Source organism: Arachis stenosperma, chromosome 1, assembly GCF_014773155.1.
Source record: "Arachis stenosperma cultivar V10309 chromosome 1, arast.V10309.gnm1.PFL2, whole genome shotgun sequence".
Classification (NCBI taxonomy): Eukaryota; Viridiplantae; Streptophyta; class Magnoliopsida; order Fabales; family Fabaceae; genus Arachis; species Arachis stenosperma.
This window is the reverse complement of record NC_080377.1, coordinates 14620616-14634382: the sequence shown is the minus strand read 5'-3', so window position 1 is coordinate 14634382 and position 13767 is coordinate 14620616. Positions and strand designations below refer to the sequence as shown.

At 35.5% G+C, this 13767-nt stretch overlaps 1 non-coding gene across 1 annotated transcript; it reads left to right on the top strand.

The window, feature by feature from the left end:
• The first annotated feature begins 1859 nt into the window (after positions 1-1859).
• LOC130951691 (small nucleolar RNA R71) lies at positions 1860-1967 on the top strand. The gene has a single exon (XR_009074070.1). It is a non-coding gene; the product is annotated as a small nucleolar RNA R71 (small nucleolar RNA).
• Positions 1968-13767: the final 11800 nt, after the last annotated feature.

The following is a 13767-nucleotide window of genomic DNA, read 5'->3' as shown; positions in this document are numbered from 1 at the left end:
TTTTGTGACTTCTTATGATCATCAACCTACAAAAAACATAAAATAACAAAAGAAAATAGATAAAATATAACATTGGGTTGCCTCCCAACAAGCGCTTCTTTAATGTCAGTAGCTTGACAGAGGGCTCTCATGGAGCCTCACAGATACTCAGAGCAATGTTGGAACCTCCCAACACCAAACTTAGAGTTTGAATGTGGGGGTTCAACACCAAACTTAGAGTTTGGTTGTGGGGGTTCAACACCAAACTTAGAGTTTGGTTGTGGCCTCCCAACACCAAACTTAGAGTTTAACTGTGGGGGCTCTGTTTGACTCTGATTTGAGAGAAGCTCTTCATGCTTCCTCTCCATGGTGACAGAGGGGTATCCTTGAGCCTTAAACACAAAGGATTCTTCATTCACTTGAATGATCAGTTCACCTCCATCAACATCAATCACAGCCTTTGCTGTGGCTAGGAAGGGTCTGCCAAGGATGATAGATTCATCCATGCATTTCCCAGTCTCTAGGACTATGAAATCAGTAGGAATGTAATGGTCTTCAATCTTCACCAAAACATCCTCTACAAGTCCATAAGCTTATTTTCTTGAATTGTCTGCCATCTCCAATGAGATTCTTGCAGCTTGCACCTCAAAGATCCCTAGCTTCTCCATTACAGAGAAAGGCATGAGATTTACACTTGACCCTAAGTCACACAGAGCCTTCTTGAAGGTCATGGTGCCTATGGTACAAGGTATTGAAAACTTCCCAGGATCTTGTCTCTTTTGAGGTAATTTCTGCCTAGACAAGTCATCCAGTTCTTTGGTGAGCAAAGGAGGTTTGTTCTCCCAAGTCTCATTTCTAAATAACTTGTCATTTAGCTTCATGATTGCTCCAAGGTATTTAGCAACTTGCTCTTCAGTGACATACTCATCCTCTTCAGAGGAAGAATACTCATCAGAGCTCATAAATGGCAGAAGTAAGTCCAATGGAATCTCTATGGTCTCATTTTGAGCCTCAGATTCCCATGGTTCCTCATTGGGGAACTCAGTGGAGGCCAGTGGACGTCCATTGAGGTCTTCCTCAGTGGCGTTCACTGCCTCTCCCTCCTCTCCAAATTCGGCCATGTTGATGGCCTTGCACTCTCCTTTTGGATTTTCTTCTGTGTTGCTTGGAAGAGTACTAGGAGGGAGTTCAGTAACTTTCTTGCTCAGCTGTCCCACTTGTGCCTCCAAATTCCTAATGGAGGACCTTGTTTCAATCATGAAACTTTGAGTGGTTTTGATTAGATCAGAGACCATGGTTGCTAAGTCAGAGTGGTTCTGCTTAGAATTCTCTGTCTGTTGCTGAGAAGATGATGGAAAAGGCTTGCCATTGCTAAACCTGTTTCTTCCACCATTATTGTTATTGAAACCTTGTTGAGGTCTCTCTTGATCCTTCCATGAGAAATTTGGGTGATTTCTCCATGAAGAATTATAGGTGTTTCCATAGGGTTCTCCTAGGTAATTCACCTCTTCCATTGAAGGGTTCTCAGGATCATAGGCTTCTTCTTCAGATGAAGCATCCTTAGTACTGCTTGGTGCATTTTGCATTCCAGACAGACTTTGAGAAATCAAATTGACTTGCTGAGTCAATATTTTGTTCTGAGCTAATATGGCATTCAGAGTATCAATCTCAAGAACTCCTTTCTTCTGATTTGTCCCATTGTTCACAGGATTCCTTTCAGAAGTGTACATGAATTGGTTATTTGCAACCATTTCAATTAGCTCTTGAGCTTCTGCAGGCGTCTTCTTCAAATGAAGAGATCCTCCAGCAGAGCTATCCAAAGACATCTTGGATAGTTCAGAGAGACTATCATAGAAAATACCTATGATGCTCCATTCAGAAAGCATATCAGAGGGACACTTTCTGATCAATTGTTTGTATCTTTCCCAAGCTTCATAGAGGGATTCTCCTTCCTTCTGTCTGAAGGTTTGGACTTCCACTCTAAGCTTACTCAATTTTTGAGGTGGAAAGAACTTTACCAAGAAGGCATTGACTAGCTTTTCCCATGAGTCCAGGCTTTCTTTAGGTTGTGAGTCCAACCATGTCCTAGCTCTGTCTCTTACAGCAAAAGGGAATAGCATAAGTCTGTAGACCTCAGGGTCAACCCCATTAGTCTTGACAGTGTCACAGATTTGCAAGAATTCAGCTAAGAACTGATGAGGATCTTCCAATGGAAGTCCATGGAACTTGCAATTCTGTTGCATTAGAGAAACTAATTGAGGCTTAAGCTCAAAGTTGTTTGCTCCAATGGCAGGGATAGAGATGCTTCTCCCATAGAAGTCGGGAGTAGGTGCAGTAAAGTCACCCAGCACCTTCCTTGCATTGTTGGCATTGTTGTTATTTTCGGCTGCCATGGGTTCTTCTTCTTTAAAGATTTCTGTTAGGTCCTCTACAGAGAGTTGTGCCTTAGTTTCTCTTAGCTTTCGCTTCAAGGTCCTTTCAGGTTCAGGGTCAGCTTCAACAAGAATGCCTTTGTCTTTGTTCCTGCTCATATGAAAGAGAAGAGAACAAGAAAATGTGGAATCCTCTATGTCACAGTATAGAGATTCCTTGAGGTGTCAGAGAAGAAGAAAAATAAAAGGAAGAAGGAGAGGAATTAGAACTTAATCAGATAGAGTTCGAATTGTGCATTGAGAAAGAGTGGTACTCCATAAATAGAAGGATGTGAAAAGAGAGGAAGAAATTTTCGAAAATTAAGTGAAAGATTTTGAAAACATTTTGAAAAACTTTAATTGATTTTCGAAAACCAAGAGTGGGAAAGAAATCAAGTAATTTTTGAAAAAGATTTTGAAATTAGAAATCAAAAAGATATAATTAAAAACTGTTTTGAAAAAGATGTGATTAAAAAGATATGATAAAAAAATTATGATTTTAAAAAGATATGATTGAAAAGATATGATTTGAAAACAATTTAAAAAGATTTGATTTTTAAAAATTAATGACTTGCCTAACAAGAAAATATATGATTCAAACATTAAACCTTTCTCAACAGAAAAGGCAACATACTTAAAATGTTGAATCAAATCATTAATTGATAGTAAGTATCTTTGAAAAAGGAAAGAAATTGATTTTGAAAAAGGTTTGATTGAAAAGATATGATTTGAAAAAGATTTGATTTTGAAAAACTTTGAAAACTTGAAAAAAAATTGATTTGAAAACAAAATCCTCCCTCTTGTGCCATCCTGGCGTTAAACGCCCAGAATGGTGCACATTCTGGCGTTTAACACCCAATGCACTACCTTTTTGGGCGTTAAACGCCCAACCAGGCACCCTGGCTGGCGTTTAAACGCCAGTCTGTCCTTCTTCACTGGGCGTTTTGAACGCCCAGCTTTTTCTGTGTAATTCCTCTGCTGCATGTTCTGAATCTTCAGTTCCCTGTACTATTGACTTGAAAATAGAACCAAGATCAATTAAACAATGCATGCAAGACACCAAACTTAAAATTAGACACTAGACTCAAACAAGAAACATAAAATATTTTTGGTTTTTATGATTTTGAAATTTTTTTTTTGGATTTTTTCGAAAATTATATGAAAATAGAAAATAAAGGTTTTAGAATTCTTAATTTGAATTCCAGGAATCATTGCAATGCTAGTCTAAGACTCCGGTCCAGGAATTAGACATGGCTTCACAGCCAGCCAAGCTTTCAAAGAAAGCTCCGGTCTAAAACACTAGACATGGCCAATGGCCAGCCAAGCCTTAGCAGATCATTGCTCCAATAGCAAGATTGATAGAAATCAACAAGCTCTTGTGATGATTAGTTGAAACCTCGGTCCAATAAGATTAGACATGGCTTCTCAGCCAGCCAGATTTCAACAGATCATCATGAAACTCTAGAACTCATTCTTAAGAATTCTGAAAAACACCTAATCTAAGCAACAAGATGAACCGTCAGTTGTCCATACACGAAACAATTCCCGGCAACGGCGCCAAAAACTTGGTGTGCGAAATTGTGATCACTACTTTTCACAACTCAAATAATCCCTAGTAATGGCCCCAAAAACTTTGTGCTCAATACCATGGCATAAACACAACTTTGCACAACTAACCAGCAAGTGCACTGGGTCGTCCAAGTAATAAACCTTACGCGAGTAAGGGTCGATCCCACGGAGATTGTTGGTATGAAGCAAGCTATGGTCACCTTCTAAATCTTAGTCAGGCAGACTCAAATGGGTATAGATGATATATGAATAAAACATAAAGATAAAGATAGAGATACTTATGTATATCATTGGTGAGAGCTTCAGATAAGCGTATGAAGATGCTTGTCCCTTCCGTCTCTCTGCTTTCCTACTGTCTTCATCCAATCCTTCTTACTCCTTTCCATGGCAAGCTTATGCAAGGGTTTCACCGTTGTCAGTGGCTACCTCCCATCCTTTCAGTGGAAATGTTCAACGCACCCTGTCACGGCACGGCTATCCATCTGTCGGTTCTCGATCAGGCCGAAATAGAATCCAGTGATTCTTTTGCGTCTGTCACTAACGCCCCGCCCTCAGGAGTTTGAAGCACGTCACAATCATTCAATCATTGAATCCTACTCAGAATACCACAGACAAGGTTAGACCTTCCGGATTCTCTTGAATGCCGCCATCAGTTCTTGCCTATACCACGAAGACTCTGATCTCACGGAATGGCTGGCTCGTTTGTCAGGCGAGCGCTCGGTTGTCAGGCGATCAACCATGCATCGTGTATCAGGAATCCAAGAGATATTCACCCAATCTAAGGTAGAATGGAGGTGGTTGTCAGTCACACGTTCATAGGTGAGAATGATGATGAGTGTCACGGATCATCACATTCATCAAGTTGAAAAACAAGTGATATCTTGGACAAAGAACAAGCAGAATTGAATAGAAGAACAATAGTAATTGCATTAATACTCGAGGTACAGCAGAGCTCCACACCTTAATCTATGGTGTGTAGAAACTCCACCGTTGAAAATACATAAGAACAAGGTCTAGGCATGGCCGTGAGACCAGCCTCCCAAAGAGGGTTCAATCATAAAAACATGATCAAAAGCTCCAAATACAATAGTAAAAGGTCCTATATAGAGAGAACTAGTAGCCTAGGGTGTACAGAGATAAGTAAATGACATAAAAATCCACTTTTGGGCCCACTTGGTGTGTGCTTGGGCTGAGCAATGAAGCATTTTTCGTGTAGAGACTCTTCTTGGAGTTAAACGCCAGCTTTTATGCCAGTTTGGGCGTTTAACTCCCATTTTGGTGCCAGTTCCGGCGTTTAACGCTGGGAATTCTGAGGGTGACTTTGAACGCCGGTTTGGGCCATCAGATCTTGGGAAAAGTATGGACTATCATATATTGCTGGAAAGCCCAGGATGTCTACTTTCCAACGCCGTTGAGAGCGCGCCAATTGGACTTTTGTAGCTCCAGAAAATCCACTTCGAGTGCAGGGAGGTCAGAATCCAACAGCATCTGCAGTCCTTTTCAGTCTCTGAATCAGATTTTTGCTCAGGTCCCTCAATTTCAGCCAGAAAATACCTGAAATCACAGAAAAACACACAAACTCATAGTAAAGTCCAGAAAAGTGAATTTTAACTAAAAACTAATAAAAATATACTAAAAACTCAACTCAAACTACTAAAAACATACTAAAAACAATGCCAAAAAGCGTACAAATTATCCGCTCATCAGTACAAGTACCCTCTAATGTGCATGGTATCATAAAGCTTACGGGATCTTTAAGCTTCTCATGTAAGCTTTTCAGAATGACTGCACTGCATTCTTCAGTGAGGTAAACTTTTTCAGTTTTCCTCCAATCCTTCTTATGACTTAAGATCTCTTTCATGAACTTAGCATAAGAGGGCATTTGCTCAAGTGCCTCTGTAAATGGAATCTTTATTTCAAGAGTCCTGAGATAGTCTGTAAAGCAGGCAAATTGCTTATCCTGTTCTGCTTGGCGGAGTTTCTGAGGTTAAGGCATTTTGGCTTTGTATTCCTCAACCTTAGTTGCTGTAGGTTTATTACCTACAGATGTGGGTTGAGAAGCCTTTTTAGAGGGGTTGCTATCAGCACTTGTATGTGTCTGATCTCCCACTGGCGTTTGAATGCCAGGGGTGGAGGCTGGAGTGGCGTTAGACGCTAACTCCTTACCTGTTTCTGGCGTCTGAACGCCAGAACTGTGCTTCCTTTGGGCGTTCAACGCCAATTCCTTGCCTGTTTCTGGCGTTGAACGCCAGAACTGAGCATGGATTGGGCGTTCAACGCCAGCTTTCCACCCCTTTTCTGGCATTTGAGCGCCAAAATTATTCCTCTCTGGGCTCTGACTATCCTCAGAGGGATTTTGGGTAGCAGTTTGTTCATTTCTTGGCTTTCTGCTGCCTTGAAGTGAGGTATTTAGTGTTTTTCCACTTCTTAATTGAACTGCTTGGCACTCTTCTGTTATTTGTTTTGATAACTGCTGTTTTGTTTGCTTCAACTGGACTTCCATATTCATATTAGCCATTCTTGTTTCTTGCAATATCTCCTTGAATTCGGCTAACTATTTTGTTAGAAAATCTAATTGCTGATTGAATTCAGTAGCTTGATCTGCAGGACTAAGTTCAGCAGTTACTGTTTTAGCCTCTTCGTTGATGGAAGGTTCACTGCTTAAGTACAGATGCTGATTCCTGGCAACTATATCAATGAGCTCTTGAGCTTCTTCAATTGTCTTTCTCATGTATATAGATCCACCAGATGAGTGGTCTAGAGAAATCTGAGCTTTCTCTATAAGCCCATAATAAAAGATGTCTAACTGCACCCACTCTGAAAACATTTCAGAGGGGTATTTTCTTAGCATCTCTCTGTATCTCTCCCAGGCATCATAAAGGGATCATTATCTCCATGTTTGAAGCCTTGGATGCTCAGCCTTAGCTGTGTCATCCGTTTTGGAGGAAAATAGTGATTCAGAAATTTTTCTGACAGCTGTTTCCATGTCTTTATGCTGTCCTTAGGTTGATTATTTAACCACTTCTTAGCTTGGTCTTTTATAGCAAATAGAAATAGTAATAATCTGTAGACATCCTGATCTATTTTCTTATCATGTACTGTGTCAGCAATTTATAAAAACTGTGTCAGAAACTCTGTAGGTTCTTCCTATGGAAGACTAAAATATTGGCAACTTTGCTGCACCATGATAATGAGCTGAGGATTCAACTCAAAGCTACTAACTCCGATGGAGGGTATACAGATACTGCTCCCATATGAAGCAGTAGTGGGGTTAGCATATGACCCCAGAGTCCTTCTAGATTGTTCATTTCCACTTAGGTCCATGATGGAGAAAGAAAGTTGATGTGAATTTATTTTATTTATTTTATTATATAAAAAAGGTAATTTTCAAAATAATAAAATAAAATAAAATAAAAACTAAAATAAAAAACAAAAATAAAATTTAAAAAAATATTTTAAAAATTTTTGAAAAAATGAGGAGAGAAAAAGTGGTTAGGATATTTTTGAAAAAGATGTGATTTTTTTTAATCTTAAAAGGATAAGATTTTGAAAATTTTTGAAATTGAAATCTGAATATTTATAGAAAATTTTGAAAAATTTGCTTGAAAATAGTTAGAGAAGATAATTTTTTGATTTTGAATTTTATGATGAAAGAGAAAAACACACAAAAGACACAAGACTTAAAATTTTTAGATATAATGTTCCTTGCTTTCAAAAATTTTGGAGGAAAAATACCAAGGAACACCAAACTTAAAAATTTTAAGATCAAAACACAAAGAAGACTCAAGAACACTTTGAAGATTCACAAGAACAACAAGAACAAAAGAAAGAACACCAAACTTAAAATTTTTTTGAAAACCAAACTAAATTTTCAAAAATTAAAGAAAATTAACAAGAGAACACCAAACTTAAAGTTTGGCACAATATTCAATCAAAGAAAAAATTATTTTTGAAAGAGTTTTAAAAAGAAGATACCCAATTGCCAAGAACATAAGCCAACGCTCTAGCCAACTGAGCTATAAATTTAACGTGTTTTAAAAAGGTATTTAATAAATAATTTTTTTTTGAAAACTAAAAATTTGAAAAAGTACAAGAAAAACAAGAAAATACACAAAATAAGACAAACCAAAGATCAAATAAGAAAAATTTACAAGAACAATTTGAAGATCAAGGAAAAATAAGAACACGCAATTCGAAAAATTGAGAGATAAAGAAAAGCATGCAATTGACACCAAACTTAGAACATGACACTAAACTCATAAAAAAAATGAAAATTCAATTAAAGAAAAATAATATTTTTGAAAAATTTTTAAAAGGAATAATAGAAGATGCAATCCTAGTGACTCTAAACCAAAAGACAAATTTTTCCTAATCTAAGTAACAAGAATCACCGTCAGTTGTTCAAACTCAAACAATCCCCGGCAACGACGCCAAAAACTTGGTGTACGAAAATTACTTCACACTATGTAATTCTGCACAACTAACCAACAAGTGCACTGGGTCGTCCAAGTCATACCTTACGTGAGTAAGGGTCGAATCCCACGGAGATTGTTGGCTTAAAGCAAGCTATGGTTATCTTATTATTCTTAGTCAGGATACCAATAGGGTTCTTTAATTTCAATTGTAAAAAGAATGAAAGGGCATAAAATAAATAATTGTTACGCAATAATGGAGAATATGTTGGAGTTTTGGAGATGCTTTGTCCTCTGAATTCCTGCAACATAATGCTTTCTCACTTTCATAAATGCAAGGCTTCTTCCATGGCAAGCTGTATGTAGGACATCACTGTTGTCAATGGCTACTTCCCATCCTCTCAGTGAAAATGGTCCAAATGCTCTATCACAGCACGGCTAATCATCTGTCGGTTCTCGATCATGTCGGAATAAGATCCATTGATCCTTTTGCGTTTGTCACTACGCCCAACACTCGCGAGTTTGAAGCTCGTCACAGTCATCTAATCTTTGAATCCTACTTGGAATACCACAGACAAGGTTTAGACCTTCCGGACTCTCAAAGATGCCGCCAATGGATTCTAGCTTATACCACGAAGATTCTGATTAAGGAATCTAAGAGATACTCATTCAATCTAATGTAGAACGGAGGTGATTGTCAGGCACACGTTCATTGATTGAGGAAGGTGATGAGTGTCACGGATCATCACCTTCTTCATAGTGAAGCACGAATGAACATCTTAGATAGGAACAAGCGTGTTTGAATGAAAAACAGAAATAATTGCATTAATTCATCGAGACGCTATAGAGCTCTTCACCCCCAACAATGGAGTTTAGAGACTCATGCCGTCAAAAGATACAAAGTTCAGATCTAAAAATGTCATGAGATACAAAATAAGTCTCTAAAAGTTATTTAAATACTAAACTATTAGCCTAGGTTTACAGAAAATGAATAAACTAAGATGAGTAGTGCAGAAATCCACTTCTAGGGCCCACTTGGTGTGTGCTGGGGCTGAGACATAAACTTCTCACGTGTCTGGACTGTTTTTGGAGTCGAACGCCAGGTTGTAACCTATTTCTGGTGTTGAACTCCAACTTGCAACCTGTTTCTGGCGCTGAACACCAGACTACAACATGGAACTGGCGTTAAACTCTAGTTTACGTCATCTATCTTCGCGCAAAGTATGGACTATTATATATTGCTGAAAAGCCCTGAATATCTACTTTCTAACCCAATTGAGAATGTGCCAATTGGACTCCTGTAACTCCAAAAAATCTATTCCGAGTGCAGGGAGGTCAAGATCCAATAGCATCAGCAGTCCTTTTTCAGCCTAAATCAGATTTTTGTTCAGCTCCCTTAATTTCAGCCAGAAAATACCTAAAATCACAGAAAAACACACAAACTCATAGTAAAGTCCAGAAATATGATTTTTTCCTAAAAACAAATAAAAATATACTAAAAACTAACTAAAACATACTAAAAACTACATGAAATTATCCTTAAAAAGCGTATAAAATATCCGCTCATCACTAGGTTAGACGTGGTGGATATTTGTAGACGACCAAATCTAAACTTAAAGAGACTTAATAATGGGTGGTGGGCTAAATCAATGGCAGTGTTTTCTCTAACGAAGGATCAGAGAAAAAATGTTTCTAAGTATATTAGAGGATTGAGGTTTCCTGATGGTTATACCTCTAACTTGAGCAAGTGTGCAAATGTCTCACATGGTAGGCTTGCTGGGTTAAAGAGTCATGATTTTCATGTTTTCATGGAGTCTTTGCTGTCACATTTAGAGAACTTCCAACCAACATCCAGAAATCCTTCCAAAAAATAAGTAAGTTCTTTAGGGAGTTATGTACTATGAAACTTAGTATTAATGATCTCATAGTCATGGACAAAAATATTTCTATCGTACTTTGTAAGTTAGAGAGGATGTTCCTTCCAATATCTTTTTGACGTTATGGAACACTTAGAAATCTACCTACTGTATTAAGCAATATTATGTGGGCTGGTCTGTGACGACCCATATTTTTAAAAAATCTAAATATAAATAAGTTATCATTTATTTTTTTAATTGGAGCTCCTTATTTTTTGAAACTAATTTACTAAGAATAATTAAATTAATTTTATAATTATTAAAATTTAAATTAATTATGATTTATTTTATTAATTTAAACTATTTTTTAAAAACTAATTTATTAGACAAAATTAAATTAATTTTTATAATTAATATTATCATTTAAATTTGGATAAATTAAGATTATTATATGATTTTTCTATAATAAAATATTTTACATAATTGATTTTATGATAACTACAGTTTAAGTTAATTAGGATTTTTATATAATTTTTATTATAATGAGATATTTTGAAAAATAATAAAATTATTATTATTATTATTATTATTATTATTATTATTATTATTATTATTTATACCCACTATAATTAAAATAAGGATTTGTTTAATAATATTATTGCTAAGTTCAAAATGTACCGGTATGAATAAATATCGGCACTCTTCAGTGAACTTAACTTTGCTAATACTTCATCGTATATCTTTTATCATTATGTTACTAATGTCATTTATATTAGTAACTCATATATATTTATAGCTATATATATTATTACTTGTATTTAATATATCAAACTTTCATAGTTATCCGTTTAAGTAGATATTTATAATCTGAACCACTAACTCGGCAGCTTAATACCACAACACCCAACCCCCTTCATTTAATGCCTTGACACCTCATTACCATCACTAATTAGTCATCATCCTTCAGCCGCATGATCCATTTTTGAAGGAAAAAGAAAGAGAACCCGAGAGAGAGAAAAGACCATGATTCCATGGATGCCATGAACTTTCAACCTTGTTTTTTTGAGATCTGAAACTTCAATAAAAAAATATAATTCAATTAAAATATTCGTATTTTCTTCCTCTTTACGATGGTACCATACCATTTTCTACGGAGGAAATCAACGGTGGAGATGTTTTTTCACAACACAAGGTTCGGCTGAGAGAACTTCGAAGGTGTATTAGCCGATTTTGACGTTTTCTTCTTCAATTTCTTATTCAAAAGTCTTTTTTGGAGCTTTGGTTGTTATAATACTTGTACAGAGGCAGAATTTGGTAATTTTTATATTAAATAAATATATTAATGTTATATTATTGTTAGATTGTAGATTTGTGTTTGAATTTGAGTGTTATTATGTTGAATTATGTTGAAAGTTGATATATTTTTCAATTCCAAGATTTGCTAGAAATCAAACTTAACAACAAGGTTTAATAATGAATTTGTGCTGGATTTATGATGAAAATAATGTGTTTATGATGGCTGAAATGTTACTCTTTGGTTTGAGAAAAATCGGATAAAAATCGGTTACCTAAAAAATTGAAAAATTAGTTAAAATCAAGTAATTTTGATGAACTTTTGATGAGTTTGATTTGGTTCTTTGAAAAATACAAAATCCTCATATTTTGATTATTTCGTAGCCAAAATATAATTAAGAAAGAGTTTTGTGACTGAAAGTTAAATAAAAAAAGTTTGGAAGTTAAAACGGAGTTTTTAGAAGTTAAGTGGTTAAGGTGTAATTTTTGAAAAGTTTGGGGTCAAAATAAATTTTCAAAAATTTTAAAGATTAAATATTATTAATTAAATTCCTAGTTTTAAAATATTATAATATTATTAATATTATTTTATTTAAATAATTATCTTATTAATAAAAAATATAATGTGATTAAAAGTGGTAAACAGTAATTTTTTCTAAAAATTTTAGAAAGATAAAGCTAATCTTAGAATCTTTGGATCCTTTTTATAAGACACTTAGGAAAAGACTAGGGAAGAGTGCGAAGATAATTTATATTGTGAAAATGTAAGAAAGTAAAAGAGAATGATAAGATAGAAAAGAAGGAAGAAAAGAAAAGAACAAGATTAAAGGGATCTCTGTCACAGTAGAGTAGAGATCAAAGACTAAAAGAATCTTAAGAATCTCTACCCAGGAGAGCAGGAAATAGAAAAGAAAAGAATGTATTTAATTAAAGGAATATCTATCATATGAGAGCAGATCTCTGCCACAGGAGAGTAGAGAGTAAAGACTAAAAGAATCTAACGAACATCTGTCATAGAAGAACAGAGAACAGAAAAGAAAAGAATGTAATAACTAAAGGGATCTCTGCCACAGGAGAGCAGAGGGCAAAGATAAAAAGACTCTAAAAGACTGTCTACTACATGAGAGTGGATGCAACCTTGTTTGGACATTAGTGCCAAATATATAGTGGAGATGCCCATATATTGTGAACTGTTTTCTAGATGTAAGAATATTACAACATGTTTAAAAGTCACATTTTATGCGGCCTGGACGTAAGACTTATATGCACACTATATGCATCTGCAAAGCCATATATGGGACTTGTGCCTGGGTAATGTCGGGAGTGGGTAGGCAACCGACACATGAGCTCATGGCCTGCATAGGACAGACATGCATCATACTTGTTTGTGCATATTTTTTGGTGATTGTGTGTGTGAGCTTCTTGACTTGTAATTTCTCTGTATTATGTAGTTTGTTATGACTGTACATGTGTGCTTTTGATTTATTTCTCCTATATCTTTGGTTTGTTAAAAGTTATTTGTAATCCGGAGTTTGTTGCTGTTGGCTAACTATAATTAAGAACAAAATAAACTTAACTTCTAACCCCGACCCTATTAAGAACTCCCCAATTCTTACCCACTATTTCCACCCCTTTCAACTACAGGTACGAAGGCTTATTGTGAAGCTGCAAAAGCATAGAAGAATATTTTTGCGAGTTAATTTGTTGTTAGAATTTATTTTCCCCTCGCCTTGTTAGTTGAAGTTTTATTCAGAGGGCTAGGTTTTGTAATTGGTTTTGTATGTAATACTATATTGTAATTTTAATATTAAGTATGTGAATGTGTTATCTGTTCTCGTAAGATAAAAAAGTTTTAACTTTTGGTAAAACTGTAGACAGATTAATGTGTAAAGGCTCAATATTTAAATAGATAATAAAGGAATTAGGTCATTAACGTCTTACTTTTACTACGATCATAACGTGTTGGAAGTTGGGTCGTTACACGATCCAATTTAGATGGATATACCCATTTGAGAGGATGATTGGTTCATTGATAAATCCACATTTCATGGTATTTATTTGCTTTAATTGGATGAATTTTATCAACATTTCCTATATTTATTCAATAAAATAGTATAGTTTTGTGAATTCTTCCTAATTTTTGCTTAAGAATGAAAATATATTTTTTAGGCCTTTAATTTGCTAAATTTTATTCACTTTAATTTCATTTAATGCCTTGATATGTTTGTTGAGTGATTTCAGGTTTTG